This window comes from Arvicola amphibius, chromosome 7, assembly GCF_903992535.2.
Source record: "Arvicola amphibius chromosome 7, mArvAmp1.2, whole genome shotgun sequence".
In the NCBI taxonomy this organism is placed as follows: domain Eukaryota; kingdom Metazoa; phylum Chordata; class Mammalia; order Rodentia; family Cricetidae; genus Arvicola; species Arvicola amphibius.
Genome location: NC_052053.1, coordinates 60,172,988 through 60,193,331, shown reverse-complemented (window position 1 = coordinate 60,193,331; position 20,344 = coordinate 60,172,988).

The following is a 20,344-nucleotide window of genomic DNA, read 5'->3' as shown; positions in this document are numbered from 1 at the left end:
GAACCCCCGCCTTCCAGGCCCAGGAGAGCAGCCTCCCTTCGTTCCGCCCAGGCGGACGACGACACAGTTACTGCTGCTCCTGGCTCCCCAGCCTTCTGACACTAATGCCTCTCTTCCTCTTCCAGCCTCCCTGGTGGATCCTCTGGTATGGGACACTCAAAATCCTGCTGTTGCTAAACACCATTCCCCTGTGGTCATTCAATTACAGGACCCCACCAGATACATTACTCAAGCTCAGTACCCTCTCTCTTCCCAGAGCCGCAGAGGACTTAAACCGATTATCTCTGACCTTTTGAGGAAAAGACTGCTCCGCACCACCTCCTCCCCCTTCAACACCCCTATACTGGCTGTTAAAAAATCTAACGGGACTTATCGTTTGGTTTTTGATCTCCGGCTTATTAACTCAGCTGTTGTTCCCCTTCACCCAGTGGTTGCTAATCCCTTTACACTTTTATCCAATATTCCTCCAGGAACCTCTCACTTTTCAGTTCTAGACCTTAAGGATGCCTTTTTCTCCATTCCCCTTAGCCCTCAATCTCAAAACATCTTTGCCTTCACCTGGACTGACCCGGACACTAATTTCTCCACACAGCTCACCTGGACCGTCCTTCCCCAGGGATTCCGGGACAGCCCACACCTCTTTGGCCAGGCTTTGGCCTCTGATCTGCTTTCACTGTCTCTCCATAAATCAAAAATAATTCAATATGTAGATGATATTCTCCTATGCAGCCCGTCTTTGGAGATCAGCAAGACGGACACTGCCACCCTATTAAACTTCCTATCCAAAAGGGGCTATAGAGTCTCATCCTCTAAGGCCCAGCTGTCCACTACTGAGGTAACGTATTTGGGTTTAACCATAACCCCAACACAAAAGGCTATTACTCTAGACAGAAAAAAACTAATCCAATCCCTTACAGTTCCTTTGACCAAAGAGGAGGTCTTATCGTTCCTGGGAGTGGCCAATTTCCTGCGTTCCTGGATCCCTTCCTTTTCCCTTTTAGCTCGTCCCCTGTACGAAGCAGCTCTGGGCTCCCTGCGTGAGCCCTTACCCCATTCAATCATAAAGCCCTTCCAGAGGCTCCAACGGGCTCTCATTCAAGCCCCAGCTCTTCATCTTCCGGATTTAACTCGTCCCTTTTCTCTTTATGTAGCAGAGAAGGAGGGATACGCTCTCGGGGTCTTAGGACATCAACTGGGACCTTCTTTTGCACCTGTAGCATACCTGTCAAAGAAGATGGACCTCACCACTTGGGGCTGGGCACCCTGCATACGTGCGCTGGCAGCTGCTGAGCTTCTGATTCGTGAGTCAAAAAAACTGACCTTTGGAGCGCATACCACAGTCTTCTCTCACCATAACTTGTCCAATCTCCTAACTTACAAAGGCTTACAAACCCTACCCCCTTCTCGAGTTCTTTCCCTACAGGTGGCGCTGGTGGAAGATGCCAGTCTCACGTTTCAATGCTGCCCACCTCTTAATATTTCAAACCTTCTACCTCGACCTAAGGTTGATGACTCCCCATCCCACTCCTGCATTGAAATCCTAGAGGATCTACTACCTCACCCCTCACATATACAGGAGGGCAAACTGTCCCAGGCCACTTGTACCTGGTACACAGATGGCAGCTCCTTTTTATGTGATGGGACTCGTAAAGTGGGTTATGCTATAGTATCAGATACAGAGATAATTGAGGCAAAGGCACTCCCTGCTCATACTACCAACCAGCAGGCTGAACTAATAGCTCTCACCCGTGCCTTTCAGCTAGCTGAAGGACAAATTTTAAATGTTTACACAGACTCTAAGTATGCATTTCATATCCTCTTATCCCACGCAGCTATCTGGAAGGAGTGTGGGCTTCTTACGACAAAAGGTGGATCCATAACTAATTCTGATCATATCATGGACTTATTAAAAGCCTCTCATCTCCCTAAAGCTATAGGAATTATTCACTGCCGGTCTCATCAGTCCGACAGTTCTACTGTTTCCAAGGGAAACAATCGGGCTGACAGGGCAGCTAAGACAGCAGCACTCCAGAGCCTGGATCTACCTCAGTCTCCCCAGGGAGTCCTTACAGTACAGCCCACATTCCCGCAGACACCCGACACCCAGCAGATCCTGTCCTACCTACACAGGCTCTTTCACCCTAATAATAAGGCCCTGCTCCACTTTGTTAAGGCTCATCTCCAACCTACTCCTGAGGATAAAAGATTTCTAAAGGCCATGACTGCCTCCTGTCAGATCTGTCAAAAGTCAGATCCTAAGACTAAATACCGTAGCTTCCCTTTTCCTACCCATCAGGCTAGGGGCTCTCTTCCAGGGACTGACTGGCAGCTAGACTTTACTCATATGCCTACAGTCAAAAGAGTTAAATATCTTCTGGTTTTGGTGGATACAATGTCCGGGTGGGTTGAAGCTTTCCCCACTACTAACAAGAGAGCCCAGACAGTCTCCGATATTCTTCTCCGAGAAATCATCCCCCGGTTTGGGATTCCAACCTCTCTCCAATCAGACAACGGCCCTGAATTCACCTCCCAGATTTCTCAAAACCTGTCTAAGGCTCTCGACATTCCTTGGCATTTTCATATCCCGTACCATCCTCAGTCTTCAGGTAAGGTAGAGCGTGCCAATCGCTCTCTAAAGGACACCCTTCTTAAGTTGTCACAGGAACTGCATCTCGACTGGGTAAAGCTCTTACCTTTGGCCCTTCTTAGACTCAGGGCCCTACCAAAGAGCCCGCTGTTTATTTTACCCTTTGAACTCATGTATGGACGGCCGGTTCTAACCCCTGGCCTTCCACCTAAAACCTCCCCCCTACCTGATCACCTGCTCACGCCATTACTAACCCACTTACGCTCGCTACTGTGGGATTTCACTGATCACTCATTACCTCGACCATGTACTAATCCATGTCCACCACCATGTCCAATTAAGATTGGAGAACAGGTACTATTTTCTCCCCCAGGTCAACGTCCCTCACCCCTTTCCCCTAAATGGCAGGGTCCCCTTAGAGTAATTCTTCTAACTCCCACAGCTGCCAAGCTCGAAGGACTTCCTCACTGGATTCACCTGTCACACCTTAAACCATTCACTCCCCCAACTCAAAAAGATTCCTCATTCACAGTAACTCAGACAGGACCTTGCTCTCTCAAGTTCCAGAGGACACCAACTTCAGTACAAGAAAAATAACGGTTCCATCTACACTTAACTCCTTATTACACTAACACACCCTCTTTTCCTTTTCCTATGTGTGACCTCTAAATTCTAAATAACTACTTAGTTGTCCTTACAGGAATCATCATCGCTCATGGAGACAAGGAATTCAGATGATAAATATGGTCAAAAAAAACCTTATTTCTCTTTTAAGGCATTTTCTTTAAGTTCTAGGAAGCCAGCTTGACACACCTGAACAGATTGGACACGAACAGAATAAGTATTCAAACGGAATAAGTATCATTTAATTTTTTATCACTCTTGGCCTCAAAAAAAAACCCTAAAGCCCCCCACTACCTCAAATCCTTAAGCCTTCACCTCATATCCCTCCCCCCTTAATCTTTCCTTTCCTAATGCGATTCTTGTTTTCCAGCACCTAACGACAACCCAGTTCCTCAAGATACCAACGGATGCGGTTTCAATCAGCCATCCCCGGGACACGGACCACCAGGACATCCCAGGACGTCAGTAAACAGGACATCATTACCAGGACACACCGGAACCATCCTAGGACGCCAGCAAATGGGACCAGGACACCAGGACATCAAACCCCCCCCCCCCAAAAAAAAAACCCTCGACGCCCACAAAGTCAGCAGGAAGCAGCTATGAGACCGGGCTACGCCCCCATTCCCTACCCACTAAGACTTCCCCCCAAATTTTTAATAAACCAAAAAGGGTGGAGATGTGATTCTCATGGGATGAGGACCACACCTCCCAGAGGGATCAGTTTCACCCCGCCGGACGGGAAGACTACATTTCCCAGAAACACCACAACGGACAACCACGCCTACGCAGATTCTTATATATACCAGTGTTAAATCCATCCCCCCTCTCTTTCTTGTTCCTCCCTCCCTTGACCCGCACTGTCGAGCACACCCTTCCCTAATAAATAATCCTCCCACGCACGTGGTCGCGTCCTGGGTCTCCCTTCCTCCGGCTCCGCGATACACCCCACGCCAAAAAGAAGAACAACAGATATGGCTATAAATTTGACTATTATAGATGAATAACTATTAATCTGCATTATTAATCTTATTTTACATTTTAAATAATGTGCATAAACATAATAACTTAAACAAGAATAGAACTATACATATAATATTTTAAAAATTGACTTTAAATTTATATCAAAAAAACAAACTCCATACCAGTGTAAAGTATTTTGAGATTAACAGTTGTTTTTTATATTAAGATAGATTTAATAATATACCCCTTTTTATATTTTTATATCATATCCCCCTTTCTTCTTTTAGAAAGAGATTAACTATGACCAGTAACAATTACCAACCCCCTTAAATGAAAACAAACATTCATTAAAAATATTTTAGGAATTTAGGCGTAGTTCCCTAGACTACTTTCTTCTGATTGTTGGGCGCTGGATTACCATCAAGTCCTGACCTGAGTATTTTGAGTGGCTAGTCCAACTCAGCCAGCAGCTTTGAAGCTATTGTGGATGTTGGATCACCTAGGCCATCATTCCCATTGAGGACCTTTCAGAAAGTCTTCCTCGATCAAACCATATTAATCTTGAAGGAATCAACAGATTCTCATCTTCTGTGGCAACAAAAGCAGAACCTCTTTTCCAAAGCAACAAATCCTTAGACTCAAATTTTGAAGTCAAGATATCTTTGTGTTTATTTAGCTTAGCAGCACCCACAATCAAATGTCTCTCTCTAGTTAGCTCATTAACAGTCAAAAAATTCAAAGAAAACACAATAGTATGCATAATCCAGACTCTCTTTGTATTTTCCATCTTTATATGGCTCTTTTCATATTACTATTGCTGTCTCTTTATAGATTTTATTTTATTTTTTAAAACTATTTTTTATAACTGCCTATACTAATTTTCTTTCTTTCTTAAGCCTACATACATTTTTTAAATACAATGTGACCCATTTAGAAGTTTTTTTTTTGTCTGAATCTATCTTTTTTGCAAATATGTAATCATTTTCTGACCAGGAAGGACCATCAAGGTAGGTTTGGCTGTTGGCTCCACCCTCTTCAGCTTTCCAGCATGGCAGAGAGGTACATTCACCACCAGCTCCAGGAGCCATATTTGCTGTGCCAACTCTGGGAAGCAGCAGGTCTATACTGACACCAAGCAGCTTGCAGCATGCTCTCCCTAAACTTTTTTGTTTGTATAAATAAAAGCTGAATCTGCCATGCAGCATACTGCACAGCTTGGAGACACCTCTGTGTACTGTGGTGGAAATCCACCATGCTGTGTTTGAATGCCCCCCCCTCTTTTCAAGTTTTCTCAGGTCTTATGTGGAAACTCAAGAGTCCCACATTGATATGCTAAATTTAGCTGGAGACTTTTCTCTGTCCTGTCTGGTCCCAGTGGACTGGTTTCTCTCCCACCTGCCAGTACCTGCAGTCACTTAGAAAATAATTATTTGGAGGCTTATTATTAATTATAATTGTTTGGATGATGGCTCAGACTTCTTACTGGTTATCTCTAAATATAAATCAACCCATTTCTAGTCATTTGTCTAATTCCCCGTGCCCTGTGGCTTATCAGTAATACTCTGGCATCTTACTCCTGTACTGACTGCTGGTCTCTCCTCTAACTCTGCCCTTCTTCTCCCTGTCTCTCTGTTTGAATTTCCTGTCTGGCTTTATCCTGCCTGGCTATTGGCCAAATCAGCTTCTTTATTAACCAATTGTAATAAAACATATTCGCAACAGAGAAGGATTATCCCACAGCATTTCCTCTCTTCTGTTGGGTGTCAAATGTAGCAGGAAGCTTTTCTGTGTCCCACCCAGTCTCACAGCCATTTATAAAATAATCACTCAGAGGCTTAATATTAATTGTAATTGTTTGATTGATGATCAGGATTATTACTGGCTAGCTCTTACATTTAAATTAACCCATTTCTAATAATCTGTTTATCAATGCCTGCCTCATGGCTTACTGGTAATTCTCTGGCATCTGATTCCTCTGAAGGCTGCTGGAGTCTCCCTTGACTCCACCTTTCTTCTCCCTGGATCTCTGCTTGGTTTCCTGTCTGGCTCTATTCTTCCTGGCTATTGGTCAAATTGGCTTATTTATTATCGAATGGTAATAAAACATATTCACAGCATACAGAAAGACATCCCACATCAGTCCCTCACAGCAATGTTTCCAACCATAACAACTCAGTTTTTTAATGAGATCCTTACTAACAGAAATTTGGGAGCCATGCATTCCTGCCCTGAGTTCAGCGAGTTTTACATTTCCTTATATCTTCAAATGCTTGGTTTTAATTTCTCTCTAAAAGTCTCCACTCTTCTCTCCAGAAAGAACTCATTGATCCTTAAATAGTTCCTGAAAACAACTGATGACCCTGGGGGACTAGTGGAGTCACCTGGTCTCTAAGATGAAGCCTCAGCAGTGGGCTTGATTTTCTAGAACTTAGTAATAGCAAAAAGGAGCCTTTCTGTTTCCTTTCTGCTGGCTCAAAAGTGTGATTTCTGTGGCTCGAGAGATGGCTCAGTGGTTAAGAACAGTGACTTCCCTTTCAGAGGTCCTAAGTTCAATTTCCAGCATCCACATGGCACCTCATAACTATAACTGTAGTCTCATGGTATCTAATGTCCTCTTCTGGTGTGCATACATGCAGACAAAATACCTACATATATAAAATACATAAATAAATAAATCTTAAAAAATGAGATTTCTGTCCTAGATCTTTGGAGCTCAGGCTTTGCCTAATTAGAGGCAGAGACACATTTTATAAGGTCCCTGTCACCACAACTTTTACTACCAAGGAGCCTATGTAACCTGCCATAACCTTCATGGTAGATTAATGTAGGGAAGAAAGGTAAGGAAAAGCTATTGAGTTCAGTGTCCACTAAAGACATGACTTAAAAAGTAAAACTAATTATGAGAGATAGCTCAGTTGGCAGAGTGCTCTCCTAACATGCATAAAGCCGTGGGCTCCATGTCTAGTTCTCCATACACTGAACATGGTGGTGTGCACCAGAGATACAGCACCTAGGGTGGTGTGCACCAGAGATACAGCACCTAGGATGGTGTGCACCAGAGATACAGCACCTAGGGTGGTGTGCACCAGAGATACAGCATCTAGGGTGGAGTGTACCAGAGACACAGCACCTAGGGTGGTATGCACCAGAGATAAAGCACCTAGGGTGGTGTGCACCAGAGATACAGCACCTAGGAGGCTAAGGCAAAGAGACTCAGATGTTCAATGGCATCTCTACTACATAGAAAGTTCCTGCACAGTGAGGGCTACTGTAATTATTCAGCCACAGATAAGGCTGCACTTCCGGGTTCTAAAGGTAGGCACGTGTGGTCAGGCCCTTGGGCACAAAAGGCCCCGCATGGCCCACATGCATGTATGCATTGTTACATTCACATATGACTCAGCTAAACCCTTGCCCCCATGCATGAGTCACCTGTCATCTACACCATCAGTATGACGTAGTCACACCAACCACCTGTGCGCATGTGCGGGGCAGCCTTTAAAAGCTGGATGCGCCATTTTTTGCTCTCTCTGCACCTCGATCTCCAGGCCTGTGCACATTCCCCTCTAATAAACTTCTAAGTGGGTTTGTTGGTGTTCCATGTCTCCTCACTCACGCCAGGTAATTTCAGCTACCAGACAACTTACCTCCTCCTCATCCTCACCAAGGCAAATTAGAAAACAGTTCTGGTTCTTTATTTCTTTCTCTTTTCAGACAGGAAGACTGTCCTACATGGATCAAACTCAGAGAGTCTTAGTGTGAGGGAGAGCGTTGGCCTAGTAGGACATGAAAGATTGGAAACCGCATTCCTCACAGCTGAGATGGGATTTCAGAGATGCAAGCTGCTTCCTGGGGTTTATGCTTTTTATGCTGATTGATAGGCTTCATTGTGTCCTAGAGATTAGAGAAATAAGAGAAACACCACGTGACAATTAGCAAGCAGTCAGGAACCCGAAGAAACACATGACAGATCCGTAGATTTATGAAAAACAGTACTGACAGGCCCATTTTTCAGAGTTCAGTGTTTCACCTGCAGAATTTAAAATAAAGAAAAAACTCCTAAGATTCATCTTCACATTTCAGATGCTTTGCTTAAATGAGAATGCAACACAGTCAGGCCGGGTCTCTCTCCTCCGGAACTGTTTTCTGGGAGAGAGCTTCTGGGAGTAGCTGAAGATGCGGAAGCACATTTCACTCTGCCCCACCTGATATAGCCAAGGTTCCTGACAACACGGAAATGGGCAGAGATTTACTCAGGAAGGGATTCAAGTCAGCAACTGCCCCAGATAAAACATAAAAGTAGGAGGGGTTGATTTTATATGCTTTTTAGCTTTTCTTTGAAATTTTTCTTTCAACCTTCAGCATTTTTATCCTGCCCTTCGCATTGCCTCTTCTGTGTCTACAGAGACAGATCATGTGCTCACACTTAGGTCCAATGACTAACACTTGTGTTCTCTGTTGCACAAGACTTCACATTTGGGTAGAGTTCTTGAATCGAGTATTTTTTTAAATCACTTCTGCTCTTTTCTCCCTGAGTCTCTCCATCAACTCAGTCACAAAACACCGCTCCACCTCTACTGGACACCACCAACTCTGCCTGGTGCTCAAGTGTGCTTTTCCACCTTTTTCCACAGGAAAATGGAAAAGGCACAAACAAAACAAAGAGAACAGTTGGAGCACAACCATGACCTAGAGTCTAAAATCTGGGTGGGGTTGCCTAGGAACGTCTCAACAGAGGACCAGCTACCTACCTGTGGGGGTCACTGTGCTACAGACCTCTAGCACAACCTGGGCCACTTGGTGAATCCTAGCTTAAATTTTTGTTCACTGGGAGACCTTGCTGGATTTGGTGCTGGATGCTTTTCAGCTTCTAATTGTGGTGTTTGGAAGACAATGGAGACAGCTTAAAATAATAAAAATGCTGCTAAAATGTGGCTGTGTGACAAAAAGCAATGCTGGTTTTTGGTAGTGTACATTTAGTCTGTCAGCCAACACACAGCTCACTGTAGGTACCATGGGAGATTCACTTAGGAGGAAGCCATGAACCCGGAGTTCTGAGTTCTGCTTTCACAAGCAGCTGCTGAAGTTAGAACAGCGGCTTAACAGAAATTAGAGTTTATCCTTTTGAATCCCCTAGCAATTTGCCTCTGTTGGGCCGCAGGTCATTATGATGCAAAGAGGAAGGCTCCAGGAAAAGGGTTTGATTCAGGCCTGTGTTCCTGCTGCCGCGTCCAATTCAGCAAAAAGCCAGAAGTACAGTGAGCGCACTTCCTGGTCTTTGACCCTTCCTGGGAGTTTCTGAAAGGCAGAGTTTGTGTGGAACACTAAAGTCCTCCTCCAATTCACAGCTCACTGAAGTTACTCAGCCCACTCAGAGACCCGCAGAAAGCACGTTTTAAAAACTGCATCTCCACCTCCCCCAATTTAAAAGCAGGGCATCCACCTTCCTCAGCAAACTGAAACAGTCTCCTGAAAACAGAGGTTAAATGTCCCAAAGTATCTCTTAGTCTTTGGCACAAATGGGCCGGTGACACAGAGGACAGTTGTTTTAAAATCTCTCAGCTTGAACTGACCAAAGACAGATAAAATAAAAGAGAGTGAGATCCAGCATGAGAGCCTGTTTCATAAATCAGACTTTAATCTGTGCCATGTCCTCTTACAGAACCCCAAGTTACAGACCGGCAACTGGGAAGCAAGAGAGATTAAGTAACTTACCTAAGGCCACACATCCAAGCCCAGGACCCTGAATCTGGGTACCTCCTCTGCCTCTTAGGATGGGAGCAGAGCTAGACTCCAGTGACTCATAAAATAAATAAATAAATAAATAAATAATAAATAAATAACAAAAAACTGGTAAAGCAAATTTCAAAATAAATGAGCTGCAGAAAAAAATAAATATGAACAATTGATTCTTTCATTCATCTTTAGAGGCCATTTAAAGTCAAGTTCAGAATCCACGAGGTTGAATTTTAACATACATATACACTGGCTTATGTGTAACACGAGGTAGCCAAAGGCCCAGGACCTGAGTGTTTTGTCTAGCAGTTAAGGTGAAGAACAAGGGGTCATCTGGCCACTAAGTTTGTCTGTTCTTCTCAGCTCTTCCAGCTGAAGGTGCACCCTGGAGCAATGGAGCAGATATTTCACATACTGAAGTCCTCACGGGACGGATAAATCTGAACAGACTAAACCATCCCTGAAAATATTGTCCAAACAAAAATTGCATGAACAGAACAAACTCCAGAACTCAAACCAAATCATGGGGCCCCAGGAACCTTTAGTTCCCCAAGCAACTGCCCTCAGGCGAAGCAAAGAAGCTAATTGGTGTGCATTGAGCTTGCCAATCACAGAGGATTTCATGGTAAAATGGAAATACCCAGAGCTGTAGAAGCAGTAGGGATTCCAGGCCTTGAATAGGCCCAAGAGGAACTGCCCAGAAGCAAAAAGAAGGCTTTCTGCTCTGCGGTCACTAGCCTCTAGGCATCCAGAGGCTACAAACTCAATAGAAGAGCTGGAGATCTCTGCAGGCCTGTTAGAATTGTGGCAAGTGCCAGTGACTCTGTGCTAGGTGATGGATCATTTTACCTGAGCAAAATCTGTCTTCTGTAAAAAGAAGGGGATAGTAGATCTGCTTTGATACAAAGTGCTCAGGTTTGAGCAATGAGGCAGCATAGCCCCTGAGGACTGTACCAGGGGTCTTTCGGTGAACTGAAAACTTTGCACACACTCTGCCACCAGTCAGTTCTCATGGACTGAGCGCCCAATGCTTGAGGAGAAGGTGTTCCAGCAGAGTCCGCCAAGCATGGTCTGTCTGCCCATCAATGAGCAAGGAGGGTAGAGCCAAAGCATCTACAACACACTGCAGAATGGGGCCCCAAGACTGGTGGCAACTATGGTAGCTACCTTTGTTAGCAACTATGGTGGTTTGAAAAGAAATGGCCCCCACAGGCCCATAGGGAGTGGCAGTACAAGGAGATGTGGTCTTTTGAAGTAGGTAAGGCCTTGTGGGAGAAGGTGTGTCACTAGAGGGTGAGCTTTGAGGTCTCGGATGCTCAAACCAGGCTCAGTTACCCAGTCTCTTCTGCTCCCTATGAACCTGGTTGAAGAGCTCTCTGCTCCCCCAGCACCATGTCTGCCATGTGCTACCATGCTTCCCATATGACAATAATGCACTAAACCTCTGAAGTCAGCCCACATTAAATGTTTTTCTTTGTAAGAGTTGCAGTGCTTGGGGATAGAGAGATGGCTCAGAGATGGTTAAGAACACTGGCTGCTTTTCCAGAGGACCTAGGTTCAATTCCCAGCACCCACATGAAAGCTCACAAGTGTCTGTATGTAATTCTAGTTATAGGTAATCTGACACCTTCATACCAATAAATCCAAAAAAAAAAAAAAAAAGTTACAGTGGTCATGGTGTCTCTTTACAGCAATAAAATCCTAAGATAGCAACCATGGATAGAAATGAATGGTGAAGAGGAGGTGATAAAAAGCAAGGACCTCATGAGTAATATATTCAGTAATGTAGCTGGAGTTTGAGGTCAGAATGCCCAGCTCCTGTAGCCCAGTGCACCACACTCAGTCACCCAATTAAAGAGATTAGAGATGATAGACAGCAGAGAAGAGATTTGTATTCAGAGGATGCATTCCAAAGGGATAAAAAGGATCCAGTGACTCCAACTCCATTTCCTTTTCTAAAACTATGTAGTTTTCAAACTTTAACTGTGTGTATATATGTATGTGTGTTATTGTTAAAATACAAAACAACAACAACAACAAAACCATACCAAAGTCCTGGCCAAGAGTGTGGACCTCTGGCTTGGGTGGAAACTGAATAGTCCAGTTGTGTGTCAGTCACTTGACTCAGGGCTCATCCCTAGGAGGCTGCTGGTTATCATCATGCTAAAGAGAGATGGGCAGAATAATTAGTCCTTTAATGAGATATGTAGTTTTTAGTTTTTGTTCCCAGAATTCCTGCCTCTATGACAGCAGCTCACAGACTACAGCTTTTTAAGAGTCCATAACTTCTTTTCATCCTCTTCCCTTCTAAGTATGATTTCCTTAAGGTAAAGCTTTTATGGCCCGATAAGCTTCTCCACGCAATAATCCAAATCAGACCAAATCAAACCAAATTACAAAAAGTCTAGGTTTAATGGATGCCAGTGCTCTCGGGTGGCCTTCTGGTCCTCAGAGAGGAGATGAGAAGGAAGACCAGAAAACCACCATGGGAGTAGGGGGAGAGCTGGAAAGACCATGTGTTCATTTTAGGGGGGGGCAGTTTAAATAGCCTGTGGGAATAGTCTGGACTCTCTCTGGGGAGGAGTCACCGTTTAGCAGGCTTTCTCGGAGGTGGAGTCTGGACTGTGGTAACTCCCAGGGAGGGAGCTTGGGATGGATGCCAGGGCCTGGGGTGATGCTTCCAACCAAACATCCCAGATTCCTTGGATATAGGGGTGTCAGGGGCCTGGGGTCTCACTTCCAACCAAACACTTAACACTTGGGGTTCCCCACCCCCCCACTCAAGGCAACATCTTGGGCTTCTATGCTTTCTCTCCAAAGCTTCTCTTCCAGCCATGCAACTGCTTTCCCACTTCACCTTGACTCCACACCAACTTCAGTGGCATGACTTTTCCCTTTCCTCTGAGCAGCCACTGAAGTTTATACCTTGTCTACCCTTGGGGCTTTCTTTAAACTCTAACAAAATTGGTCTTGACCTTCTGTTTGAGTCCATCCTTAAAACCTTTTCTTAATGAAACTAAGAACCCCAAGAGAGTAACCTGATTTCCCCTGTGTTGCTATGTGTACATGCATGCAGATGCCTATGGAGACCAGAGATGCTGGCTCTGAAGTCACAGGCAGTTGTGAATCTCCTGACATGGGTTCTATGAATCAAACTTGCCTCTTCCAGGAAAACAGCAACTGCTCTTAACCACTGAGCCATCTCTCCAGCCCCACAGGTAGGTACATGTTTGAGATGATGTTTAAATTGAGAAGGGGTTGGGATTGAAAACAGGGATTTACATGATCAAGCGGTTCTAGCCAAGGTATGGTCTGGTGGAAAATGGCCTTAACTCTTGTCTGAAAGCAAGCTGATTCTATTGAGGTAATTATTTCTTCTTCAGGGAACAGCCTAGCCAACATAGGTAATTGCCCCTACAAAGGAGTGACCTGGGCTCATGGATGTTTGTCCTTTCACAGGGAATAGCTTGTCCTGGTTTGCACTTCCTAGAATTGCATTTAGGACAATAACATCTCTGTGCCTTCAGCCTTCGCCAGAGTGAGCTAGGTCAGACGAAGAGCGACTCTTGAGTAGCCATCACACCTTGCAGAACCAGGCAGACATCTGATCCAAAGTACAGGAAACAGACACAAAACGAAGGCAGAGATGCCAGACTTCCACCCTACTTTTAGTTGCCCTGTGGACCCAAATGAGGACTCAGTGCAGTCTGGCAGAAGCAGTGTGTCAGTGTCTGTCAAAGGAAGTGTTGTGTGTGGATACCTTCCTGCCTCTTGCTTACTGTATTTGTAAGAGCCTTGGGTCAGTACCCGAACAGCTGAGAGTAAACCTCCAGAGCAGCACTTCCCTGATGAGTGGAACAGAGGAGTCTGGCTCACCTTCCTGAGATGATAAACCTCCAGAGCAGCACTTTCCTGACAAGTGGAACAGAGAGGTCTGGCTCACCTTCCTGAGACCATAAAGCACTTACCCAAAAGCAGCATTTTAAAAACCTAAGTCCAGTCTGGGAAACAATCCTCGGGGATGAAATCTTTCAAGCAGGGAGTTTATTGGATAGGCTCTCTGGAGTTAGTTATACATTTGGGAATATAAAGATGAGTCAATCTGGATAGGCAGGAGACAAGGAGACAAACTGCATGGTTGGGGCCCAAAGCTGATACAATAGCAGAACTCCTGCACCCCAAACAACTGGAACCTGTCTAGTTGACTAAGATGACTGTTCACTGCCCTTTGCTGCACACAGTACAATGCTATCCCCATTCCCATCTGACAAAATGACACATCCAAAGAAACCCATATGAGGGCAGATGGACTGTAAACCTTAAGCCAGAAATTATCTAGTAGTTGTTTCTGAAAAGACCTCTCCAAGCTATGTTGATAGCAATATTGAGCCCCATCCCTGGGGCGTCTAGCAACGATAAAACATCAAATGAGCTGCAGAGAAGACCAAGACTGAAAAAGTCACCAGGCACCAGAGAGACCTGTGGAGCTGCACTGATTTCACATAGCCTGAGTGGAGATGAGGCCCAAGCCTCATGGAAGGGAGGGATAGGAATTAATCTAGTGTCTGGGAGATACAGATGTCAAGGTGTTGATAGGTTAAACTCTAATCTGTTCAGGGATGGGACCAATCTAAGCCTTCCCCTTTGGCTTCTGCTTCCTGCTTCATGTTCTTCCCCTTTATTGTGTCATTTACCATGACATTAACTGGTCCCTCACCACTCTCCAGTGTCCTGCAGTGGCAGGATAAGAGAATAAAGAATAATACTCCCTTATCACCACCTGTATAGCGGGTTTTAAACTCCCATCAGGAGAGGACCTTGCCTTGAGGGAGGTCTTTCTTTGGAGAAGTCTTCATCAACAGAGAGCCTGCAGCAGCTTGGGTAAGTGCCAGGGTCTTAACAGCAGCTGCTGGGGCCAGCACTACACTCTCCACCACAATAGGCACCATTAACAAGACCACTATTAATAAGTATCAGATTTCTACTGTTGGACAACCAAGTAGATGTCCCGGTCTTGAAACACTAAATGCTGACTTCTGAGAAGTCCTAGGATTCAGCAGGAATCCCTGTGATACATGCTTTTCTGAAAGTCCTTCTTTTCAGTGTCTTTGGCAGCTTGAGCTGACCTATAACTTACTATGACGCTGGACCTAATCTCAAATTCTGATCAAAAATATTGTGCATATTGACTTAAAGTTACTTTGGGGGTATTGGGGGTGAGGATTAGTTATCTTTCAAGTTCCCAAGGTTCCTGGGATCCTGATTCAGGCAGAGCAGTGGGAGGAAATGGCCAAGCTGGCAAAGCAGAGCCCAGAGAACGGGTATTAGAAAAGAGTGGCTATGATGTCCTTGTGGGAAGGAGGAGGAAGGATGGCAGAGCAAGGCAGGGCCCTGCACAGCACAATGCCCATTTCCTCAGCCGATCTCTGGCATTGCCTGACCAAGATGCTTCCAGCTCTTGCGCACAGTGGCGGCCTACCTCCATTTCTCTAGAAACCACATATAATCTGGGATTAAAACACCAGTTCCCCTTCAGATCCCACATTGCTTCTGCTAATTGTTTAAAAGTAAAATGGGATGTGAGAAAATTCTAGAAATTAAAGTCATACAGCAATCCTGGCCATATCTGTTTGCTGGTGACTCATGTTCTCAGAGACCCTAATGTGACAGTACACAAAGCCTGCATAACAAGTCCCAGGCGACGCGTGCTGTCCAGTGGGCATCAAACACGCTCACTCTGCCGACAGTGATGGATGTTTGAAAATTGTCTGCTGGCTGCTTGAAGATATTTTCATTTCTGATGGGCCTGTAATCTCTGAGAAATGAACTTCAATTGCTTTTTCTGCAAGTACTAAAAAGTTACTCTTCTGTCTTGAAGAGCTCCAGCAAAGCACATGTCAAGGACCGGTAGGTCAGTGGGGCTGAAATCACAGCTCTGAAATGAACACTTGATACTGTATATAAATTGAATGATCAGCTGGGTGATTTTAGAACTCCCTGGGTAGAATTTATGTGTCTTCTGGATGAGATGATGGTTCTAGGCCGATGGGAATACCTGACATACAGCCCTGCAATCGGCAGGTGAGGGGAGGAGAGCTGGGCGGAGGAGGTGGCTGAGTGGCTTGACCTCCAGTCTTTCACCCTCTCCTTCTGATTGTCCTTCAGTGTGAGAGTAGCTACTTCCAGAGCAGTGGTGCCTTTGCCTATGTGAGCACGCACAGGACGGCTAGCATTTGCTTGCTCTGTGAGAGACAGTCAAGTGCACCTTGACCTCCAGGTCCCCAGCAGATTGGGAGCTTCTGAGAGCAGCCTCAGCTTGGGAAAGTGAATCATTACTGTCTGATGAGGTTTTTCAGAATATGGCTAATATTCACATAGTTAACTCCAATTTTTTCATTTAGATCCTGGACTTTTGAGGAAGAGATTGAAAGGAAGAAAGACTTTATAGAGGGGAAGAAGTAATGTGTGAGAGAGACTGATGAAATTGTAGAAGAAACAAAAATGAAAACAAACTGACCAGGGGAGAGGAAGTAGAAACACATGAAGGATAGACGAGGTGTACCTGAGCAAAGGAGAAAGTGGCAAGGAGGAAAAAGGGTTAAAAACCCTGAGTAATCCTGAATGTTACTTGGAATGTTGATCACTCCAGCTCTCAGAAACTATCTTTGCTAACTAGTCTCTTTTCTTCTCTTTTGAAAATACTTTCTTCATTTTATTTTTTATATATTTTTTTGCCTGCATGTATGTCTGTGTGAGGGTGTCAGGTCCCCTGGAATTGGAGTTACAGACAGACAGTTGTGAGCTGCCATGTGGATGCTGGGAAGTGAACTCCGCCCTTTGGAAGAGCAGCTGAGCCATCTCTCTAGCCTCTCTTTGTATCTCGTCAATAGTTCATGGTGGGAATCCCTTCTATTCCCCTCTTGTCTTCCAAATTGTGTTAACTCCTTGCTGGACTTCCGTTAAAGGAGTATTGGGGAAAATGGAAAGAGAAAGGAAGGAAAGATGGAGGAAAGGTTGTCCTGTTGTTGCCAATCTCTTGAGGATACAAGACATAGAGGTTTGTGCTCACTATGTGTTCTCCACAGAAGTCTCTAGAGGCATCAGAGCATCATGAGCAACCTTCGCATTCAAATTCACCCACTGCACACAACACCCATTGTACCCGCGGCAGGATCTCCTGGTCACATGGGGAGAAGATTGATGGAGCGAACAAGTCCGAACCTACCGGGATCCCATACTCAACTCCACCTTAATCTCCACATTAACTATGTGGGTCTGGTTTCTTATTGCCCTTAGAGCATTTTCTTCATTTGGATAGTTGCCAGTTCGAATCTGCTGCCGTTCTTGGTCCCAGCAAGGAAGCATGAGTTCCAGGTTAATTTTAACAAGTCATTTATTTAACAAGGACCAAATACGAACGTCTTATCAACTTTGATTAAGATTAGGGATTCTGCTTGTTACAACAGAAGTTATTGAAGCACATAAATAAGTTTTTAATTTTTTAGTACAGGTACAACAGAGAAAGAAAAGTTCAAAAGAGGGCTATTCTACTTTGAAAGCTGATGATATTCGTGTGTATCTCAACTGATTTAACCTGAAACAGACTCCAAAGCTTGTGGGCCACATCTTTGCACAAAAAACTGGGATTCTTGCTCAGACTTAGTCGATTTGCATGAATTTGTGCTCATATTTAATTGCACTTTCTTTCTTATTACACCACCAAAAGACAGAGATCCTGGTGAATCAGATTAATGCGCCCTGACCAATAAATATGTTTGGATCCATTCCCTAGTCGTGCTCAGCCTTCCACTCCCCGGGAAGGACACACATCACTGTGCTGCCGGAATTTGCTCTGCTCCCCTAAGAACCTGCATTACAAGGATTCCACACTTACTAACTGTGCCTAGTCTTTCACATCCCAGTTCTAGCCTGGAGATCAAAAGCATAAAAGGCATGGCAGTTCTTAGACTACTAATCCATTTCGATTCCATAATTTAGAATAATATGTTTTCACAAGGGGCTGTGGCAATTAAAATAAAAAACACACTGAAGAGTCAAAGAAGCCTAAAATTTATGAAAAGATTCAGATGTGCGATGCTTCTGTCTTGGCGCAGAGCAGGTGGCACCCAGTCTCCTGGAGTCTTCTCGGTGACTGCATACACCTCATTAGCACGTGCGTAAGTAGGATTTGGTTTACGCCAAAGGTGGCTCCCAGTTCAAAGCTTTTCTTTCTGGAGGACAAGCTGCCTGGGCCAGCATAACAATGTCAACCAACTTGCGTCCCCCCCGAAAGGGGACAGAACCTCACTTTCTCATTTCTATCCAACCCTGATTCCCAGATAGTGGCACTGGTGGGCAGAGCAGGACGGCAAGAGCATTAATCCCCACAAACCTGCGATCCGGGAGAGGCTGCCTCTGCTTTCCTCAGATAAACTGTGGATTGCAAGTGCTGTGGCTGGGCTTTGAGCCCCTGGGAGTAATGAACACGCCACACCGACGGATCTCAGTCTGTACATACCTTTCTCTGAGCAATTTTAACTTTTCCCATGTCCATTAGGCCTTCCAGCCTAATCTCGCTCTGCCAATTGCTCCCATGGTGAGATCATTAAGTAAATTATTTTAAGATCAAACACCCTGCAGTGACAATGGCGTCCCATGTTAGGTAAATGCTTCAAAGGCCCCCCATTCAAATTACAGCTCTCCGGAGTTCAGTCGCCTCAGTAGGGCCTGCCCCACCATCTCCTGCACCGCTTGGCTTGTTGCCCCAGGCAAAGGTAGCACTGCTAATTGGCCTCTGTAACAAAACTGACCTGTGGACAGGATAAGGCTTGTTTGGAGCTTAGAGACAAAAATTATTCAAGGTTAAAAACACTTGAATACCTCAACTACGTCACCAAGAAAGAGTACTGAAAGAACGTCTTCCCCCGCCGCTCCTGGTGTGAAAGAATGCCCTCCCGGCGCCCGGGCGGAACAAAGGCGCCTTCAGGTGGCCCGCGCCCGCACCCTCTCCGCGGGGCTCCTCGTCATCCTCTTAAACCCCGGGCCCAGGAGCCCCAGCCTCGCCGGGGTTCCCGGCCCCCTCCTGGGGAGGGCCTTTGATCTCCCGGGCTAGTGGCAGATGGGACAATTTAACTGCTTGGAACAGGTGCAGCGAGTTTGCTTGACAGGTTGGAGCTTTTATTTCTAGCACATTAGCCGGGCGCATACAAATGGGTTTTTGACAGATTCAAGCAGGTAAAATAGCCCCGAGGCTCTGCGACAGCGCGGTCACACCCGCCAAGGGGGCACAATTGTAGAAATGCTGCATAAATTAAAGACAGGTAAAACCTCGGGGCTCCCTGCTGCACGAGGCTCTGGGGTTTAGGTTTTGTTGTTGTTTACTTTTCAGTACTTGCAAAGGTGGTGAGTTGGGGTGGGAGTAGGAGAGCATTCTCCATCGAGTAAACACCACACTCCTTGATCTCTTCCGGCTCAAAAGAAGCCGGGCTTGGCCGAGGTGGTTCCCAGCCATCCTCCTGTGGCGGTGGCTTGTCACACTTCATCGAGACTGGCCGGGACTGAGGAGAAGGGGGGGGAATAAAACGAGCCCCCTGCCAGGCTGCCCTAGGGCTACCCTGCAGCTCCAGCCCCTCGCTTCCTTCCCTCCATTCTTCCTCTCCAGGTGAAAGACTGGGATCTACAAATTGTGCTTAGCTAATGAAATAGCTCACCCATTGTGGAAAGTTTGGTAAACAGCAGTCTTCTATGGACAGTCCATAGAGTCAGGGAGCTGCTGGCTGCACTAGCTAGTCTTCTCCGATGTGGAAAAGGAAACGATTTTGGATACTCGACCACTTAGTTACTCCTTACTTTTCTCGACTCTTCTAATTGGAACACATAAATAATTTCCTTACAGCAAAAGTGTTCCAGAACATTCTTTTTGTGAAATGGCACATTGAAAAAATTTAAAAGTTGGGAAACATGATTTGGCAGTAATTTTTCTTTAGTTTTATATATGTATTCGTGGTAATAGCCTTTGTGACATAAATTAGATTGCAAATTAATAATTTACAAACTTGTTTCCTTTCGTTTTTTCCTTCTGAAGATTTTGAGAATGTTCTTTCATTGTCAGGAACCTTAGCTAGGCATCACAGTTAAAAATCTCAGCTCCTTGGGATTTTTTCTTGACTGTACTTCTAGACCAAGAAAAATTAAAAATCACCTCTTGCCTTTTTCTTGGCCTTGCTGCTCACTAATGGGCTGAAAGAGACAGCACATACAAGACAGCAGCACTCAGAGTCCAACCTGCACAGAAGAACCTGACAAAGATGCCTCTCTGGATGTCACAGCATTTATTTCCCCTGCTGCAACCTCAATCCTGGGCTAGTACCGTAGAAAATGGTTAAGCCCACACAAAACACTGCGGTCAGTTCCCGGTTGTGTAGAGGAACTATA